The sequence below is a fragment of the Trachurus trachurus genome (assembly GCF_905171665.1).
Source record: "Trachurus trachurus genome assembly, chromosome: 14".
Lineage (NCBI taxonomy): Eukaryota > Metazoa > Chordata > Actinopteri > Carangiformes > Carangidae > Trachurus > Trachurus trachurus.
Window position 1 is genome coordinate 9,937,380 of NC_139903.1, and position 7,391 is coordinate 9,944,770.

Consider the following 7,391-nt stretch of genomic DNA (forward strand, 5'->3'; position numbering starts at 1 on the left):
ACCTTGAACCTTGAACCTTGAACCTGAAGGCACTCACACGGAGATGAGCTGTCTGTGCAGCCAAATTACTTGTATGTTGTGTGTCTGGAAAAAATAGGTAAATACTAGAAAAGTCATGTGCCTGGATCAGATGGATAAACCTGTTTCACCTCACTTGGACAGGTTTAGCTAAAAGAAAACAAGCTGTCGGGAAGAAAATGTTCTTTTTTCCTTCCTGTTGGTTAATTCATTATTAGGAATATACTTGAATGTTATTAATACTTTTTTTCCTTTCCAACATAATAAGTAGTTTTATGTCCAAACTCTTCTACATTTTAAATGTCAGTCTTTGTGGCAAACTCCAACCAGACACAAACTTTTGATCAATTCCTGATTTGTTCATTTTAATCTTTTTCAGATGCCTTGCTGGCACTTTTTTAAAATTAATTTTCAACAGATACCATTTCTGACTTTGCAAGATAAGATGGCAAAAGGTGTCAGGGTTACAAGGATTTACAGTGTATAGTGGAAGAGATTTTATATTTTTGATACTGTGAAAAAATCTCATTAAAAGATTAAAGTAAAAACTGTTTTAGCTTGTGTCTTACAATTTGACATCTTCCCCACGCTGCCTGTGGCGCTCAGCTGTAAACCCATTTGTTCCAACCGAAGTAGTTTTTTTTTTTCAATGACACCAAAACACTGTTTTTTCAATATTTTACTCAAAGAAGGACCGATGGGGAGAATTTCCAGTTGAGCTTTTTTGTTTTTGCACAAATTAGTTTTTTACAGCAGCAATTCAGTGTGTATGGAGCTAGGTACCTAGTACCTAGGTTTGTTCTTTATTATCATGCAACCCTGATGTGTTGTTTAGTTCAGTTTTTGCACATGTGATGGACCCTGGTTGGTCACGGTTCAGACTCAGGCTTTGGTTATTTACTCATAGCATCAATCCATTGCTGCTTTTGGTCTTTTCACAGGATTTATTGAATGATAGATGTCAGATTTATACTAAAGTATAATTTGGGTCATTCTGTTCAATGACATACATTCAGCATTGGTAGGGTTTTCTATATTTAATTTCCCAACATCTGAAATTGTCACACGTTCCTTTGGCCTCCATTGCTTCAGGGCTTGATCAGTGAAGTTGTTCAATAGCAGGGCATTTGATTGGATAGAAGTATCGCTCTGGTTTCTAAACCTAGAATAAAGCCTATAAATAGCACAGTGTTAACACAGATATATCAGCCCATTTGGGGATATGGCGAATATCTTTTGCAGCATTTAGTTTCTTCATTTGGCGACTGGATGGCCAGGTGACATTCTTCTCATTGGCCTGTTCACACGTTCAAAAAATGCTTCTTTCCACAGCTGTGACCCTAAAGAGGAAGCTCTGAGCCCTGAAGAGATATCAGCTCTGTGCTAATCACCTCATGCATGTCCTGCTCAGCTGACAGGCCCTTTTCCTTTTCCTCTTCAACTTGCCAGTACTCATCATACTTTAGTATTGTGTTGAAACAAGACGATCATTTTTGTGCACTTGCTTAAACCTGAATCTATACAACAAGCAGTAGCCATTGCATAAACATAGATGTCTTATCTTAAATAATCTCCAGCACCCCATAATGGCTCTTGGCATCTGAAGCATCTGAATGTTTGTGGCAAATGAAATTTCCCGATCAGATTGCCCAAAATCTGATTTCAGATAAAGTAGTAGTCTCTTTTTTCAGAAACCGTCCAGCCAATGGGCAGCCGCAGCGGCCATGAAGTTGAATCTCGTAATTTTCATCAATTGGCAAGAAGAGATCAAATCTAAACTTTGATACTTATTTTCCTTTTCTGACATTTAATCTTTCAGAGATGAGCCTCAGAAGAGATAATCTAAGTGTAACTTTGACAGTTGGTGGTATTTCCTCTTTGTGTCTGCGGCATTTGTGCGCACAAAAGTCAATGTCATATCAGCTTGGGAGTGTACTTGTCAGTTTTGAATAGCTGCTAAATATTAATTTGAATTTGACAGAAATAAACAGCTGTATATGCATATCTCCATGACGTTCATGGTCTCCAGAAGATGACACTGGTTCATCTCCTAGTGCCACCAGATAATTTCTCTTTTAAATATCTCAGCATCTAGTAGTGCATGGATTGGCACCACCTTCAACGCTGACATTCATGGCTCTCAGAAGATGGATCACATTGAATGTGATGATCCAGTGACGTTTTCTGTAGCATCTTCACAGGGTAAACCCTTCTATTAGTGAAATATCCCTGCATCTAAAGGACAGATTGCCATGAAACTGTGTAAACACATTCATTCTCTCCCCTTTAAGATGAACTCTTTTTTTATTTACGGTACACATTTCAGTTTGCCCAATAGTTTGGTTTATGGCGACATACCTGGTGTCAGCCCAATTCATCAGCTGTGTTTTTTCCCCGTTGTGCTTGTAGGGAAAGTCTAGCATGGCAGTGGCATGCCAAACAAAGATGGCTGCTATCATTCACATGATACCTGCTAAACAAACATTTTCATATTAGCACTGTCACTGTGACCATGTTCACATTCTAGCTCAAAGTACCATTGTACTGCATGATGGGCGTGCTCTGTTTGAGTGAAGTATTTGAAAACAGCGGCTTTTACTCAGGGCTGATAGTGAGTGAAGAGTAGCTGCATGTCTCTGCTCCATGTCCCTGTTTCATTATGCTGCAGAGGAGCGATTAGTGACTTGGTACCACTTCCTCCTCTGCTCCAGCACTGATCCTCAGAGAGGCTTCTCCGAGGGCGGCGGGGCGCCTAAAGATAGCTGCTGATGACACTCACCCACTTGACACGACTGTGTATGACTTCCTTAGGAAAGGGAAACCCTCCATTGACATTTATGTAAATGAAGGAAACATTGACTCTGTCAGGGCGCAGACGTCTCCTCTGCGTTTACCTGTGATGGCCTCTGTGTGTGAGAGAGATAATAAGGTTAGGGAGGAGAATAGGGTACATTTCTAATTCACATTTGATATGGTTAATGCATTCAGACCTTTTCCGGTGGGAGAATACATTAGGAGAGTGAGCGGATATATGCAGCCATAGTAGACTGTGTCATTAGGAGTTACCATCATGGTATTTATAGGCCTGTTTTACTCTCTGGTGGTCAGTGGGATCCCGGAGCTGCAGCCACTTACTGAAGCAGCACAACTCTATACCTCCATGCAGCTGTAGGCTACTGCATGTAACACTTCAGCTGGCTGTTTCTTTGGAGGTGTGTCTGCTTGTCTGCATGTTATCGCTCATGGCAACTGTGTATGTAGGCCGACTACCAGCCGGCGGTGGCCAGAACAACCCCCTCGTTCACATCAGCATGTGCGGACGTTTTAATTCGGAGCGTGCTGCATCGAGGCCCTGCTGATTACATAACATTTATTCTTGGTAAATTTTGACAGACCCCGGCACATTACTCTGCTTGTTTTCGAGTATCCTTCGTGATCCGTGTTGTCATGGTAACTGCTAAACCTTTTCTCGTGTTTGTAGTTTACACAAGACAGCCTGAACTCTAGCTTGTTACAGCTTAACCACACTCAGATGTGAGGTTTACTGGGGGTCCTAATAATCCAGGCTGTAATTTGTTAATGGACTCAGTCAGACGAGACAGAGAAGAGCAGCTTTTTGCAGTGAAAGCTCGTCTATCTGAACACGGTTCGTGGTGCTGATAGGTATACGTAGATGCATGACCGGTTTCCTGCTTTGCTTCCTGACTCTCTGGACACAGAAACCAGCTCCTTGCTGTTGTTGGCAACTGTCTCCAGGAAGTGTCTCCCCTCTACTCTGCGTTGCTGGATTTTCTGCTGTGTGTAAACAAGCTCTTTTATTCATTGTCTGGGCCAGGAGGGTGGAGGGGAGAGGTGGGGAGGTGCTGTGGGGACAGAGAGAGAGGGAGAGAGAGAGAGAGAGAGAGGGAGAGAGAGAGAGAGGTGAAGTCAGTATTCAGGAATGTGCCTGGGCAAGCCTCGGGTTGACACAGCCCAGATGACTGTGAGGGAATCCTTGGCAGAGGGAAGCGGGGGAACCCCGCTCAACACCTCCAGCCCTAACCCTCCCTCCTTCGCTCTCTTGCTCTCTGTCTCTCTCTTTCCCCTCTCGTCTCCCTTGTCCCTTCAGTCAGTCTGTCTTTGTCTCCTGCCCCCGAGCTGCAGCCAGCCTGTCTGCCATAAAAAACATTATACAACCAGGGAGGCACAGTAATGGGGAAACAGGCTTATGTCAGACTGGTGGAGCATGGAAAACAGCAGAACCCACTTCTCCACATTTCTGCTGCTGCTGGCAGAGTGCAGCCAAAAGTCCCCTGTGACTGTGTCCAACCTGAACTCTGAAAACCCTCCAGACAGCAAGCAAGTTAATTCACGATGACTCATCAGCTACGTTACACAGGCCGAGGGTGGTCATTCATTGAGCTGTGAGATGACCTCCGCACAAGGGACAGTCCTCGCAGGATGCTAAAATAGACTAAAAGACGGTGTTGGATCTAAGTTCTTGGCTTTAGTAAAATAAAGAAAGTTTGAGTTCTGAAAAACCTGTTTGCACAGCAGCGATCACTTTAACCCCCCTCTTTCAAAAATAAAGTAAATTATTCCACCAGAAATTATCAAACCTTTTCATCTCATTGGGCTAAAAAAAAATTCCATATTTCTTTCCGAAACACATTTGACTCCAACAGTCATGATGTGAAATAATTTCTCTTTCTGCCAGTGGCGTGTGTAATGTGAGTGCCTGCAAGCGTTTTGTTTTTGGAAGGAGTCTCTGGGCTCACGTCATGGGCCTTCCTCTTTCCAGCCCCTTTCTCCACAGGGTCACGTTTGATACTCGTGTAGCACGGCCTGGTCAAAACATGCAGGGAAACACAAGGTTTCCACTGCTCGCTGAGAACACTGCTGTCATTTAGGGTTACAGCCCACTGCATCCTAAATATAGCTGCTTTCCCTCGATCATTTTATAATACATGCTGTAATTCAAGTTCCCTCACAGCTTTTATTTTTTCTTACTGAATATGGTCTTATGCAACAAAGAACAATGAATAATAATGTTGTTTATTCTGTGTTGTCAGGATGTATGAAAACCCACTTTTCCTGAGAGAAATCCTAACAAAACAAAAAGACATTTGCGAAGCAGAAAATTGAGCTGAAAATAAGCCAATCAGACGTTATCATCACGTTCTTCAGATGTGACGGATGTTGTTTGTTACATTGGACCTGTTCGGTCGTAGCTTTGCGTTGGACTTGATGAGGACCTGACAAACGCGGTGACTAAGCACGCCTGTGTCTCATTATGGTGACACTGATCAACAGTACTTGTCATTTCAAATGTTTTTAGAATATGACTGATGTGTTTTCTACTCTCACCAGTGACTCATGTGTGTGGTGGGTGTTGTGTTCTGGTAATCAAATCAGAGTGGCTTGTCTCAAAATGCAAAAAAAAGGAGAAAATAACTGCAGCTATTCTTTGTAAATGGCTGTTGAAAAAATAAAAAGACAATGTGAACAAAAAGAGCAATGCATTTTTATTCTTGGGTTTGTTTTCGTGGGAACTTTCACACAGACTGATGCAAAAAAGAAAAAAGAAAGAAAGAGGGGGAGTGGGGGGAATTGGTGCAGGAAGCTTCGGCAGTGACCGCTACGACTGAAAATAAACTCTAGCAGTTAACAGACTGGGGCTGCATTATGAATGTCAATGACCACCACAGTTGTGATTAAATGCTGCCTAGACCTTTTTTTTCTGAAAGTCATTTCAGACACAGCACCGACCACCAACTATTTTTGTTTCCATCTTCTCAATTATTTCTTTCAGTTAATTGAAGATGACACGGCATTGATTGAATAGTAATGACAAACAGCTTGTTATGTGTGACTAACAGTTCAAACCCAAATGTTTTCAATTCTCACCATTGAGAAGTTGGAGCCAATGTATGTTCAACATTTATGTTTAAAAGAAATTACCTTAAAGCATCAAAAATGTACTAAACTACCAAAAGTAAAAAGCTCATCATGCAGAATGGCCAATTTTAAATTATATATTCTGTGTTCCACTATTGTACTATTACATGGGTTAATGTGTACATCAATGTAATAGTGCTGCTAAAGATAGGGATTATTTAATTAATTTACTGATGGGAATTTCCACAAAAGGTTAATAAAGTTTTATCTTCATCATTTAATTGTTAAATATATTTTGTAATATTACTCTGGACCTGAAAAGTAGATAACATTGATTTCAGTTCTCAAATAATTGCAGTTGATTAAAGTTATAAAATTGTGAAAATGGAAATGGAAACACTCAAAGTTCAAGTACCTGAAAAATGAATAACTCTGGATGGTGATGATTTTAGAGCTAAAACGAGAGAAATTACTAGCGTATTTATATATTCCATCACCAGGGATTTTATTATTTTTTTTAAACAGTTTTGACATTTATTGAATCAAATGTTAACTTTAGAAACGTGCAGCCCTGCACTTGTGTATAAAAAGAAATATGAATGGACTAAAAGGAACTGAGGGTAGTTTTGACGAACTGTGTGTTAATTTCACAAGAACTTCACCAAAGACGCATTGAGCCCTTTCCTACTGATCTGAAATGATTTGTGGGCAGACAGACCCTCGACGATCTCACTTCTGTCTTGCAAGAGCACCACTCATACTGGATCAAACAGCCTTGTTAAGAAGGTTAAGAAGCTGTTTGTTATGACAATGTCTGTGTTGACTCATTATACAGCCGAGTTGATTCTGGCCCGAAGCTGCACTGAAGGTGGAATTTAAAACATCCTGTGTTAAGAGTCCATGAAGGATTATTTGTTTCTTATCTTGGCGTTTTAGATGTTAGTCGTCATCACAGTTAGACTGCAGCCTGAAAAAACAACAGTGCCGCAGCATTTAATCATCATAACCAAGCGGCACGACTCTGCAGAGCACTTTGCACACGTATACCTGCATCTGAAAAGTCAGGCTGAGTTAATCAGATGTGTTTAACTAAATGTATTAACTGTGTTTTCTCTCTCTCTCTCTCTCTCCATCTTCTCCGGCTCCACCGATTCGATTCTTTTACAACTGGCGTGGTGTGACATCCACAGAGCTCCCAGCTGAAGAAGGTAAATATTGATTTTTCCAGCGAGCTGCAATCCTCCTCCCTTTACTACCTGATTAAGTGTCTTGAGCCAGGATCTTTTCTTCTGTGTAGACTGAGGGGTAAACTTTGGGAGTATATACTCTGCTGCAGCTTTGCACCCATAGACACACACCACCTCTCTTCTGTAAATACAAGGATTGTCTTGCCTCACAGCTGCCAGAGAACACGAGATAGCTAGTGTTGATACATTATATACTGTAGATCCTTCCTTTTCCACCCTCAAGTATAAAGTCACACTTTTAGTCCTTTA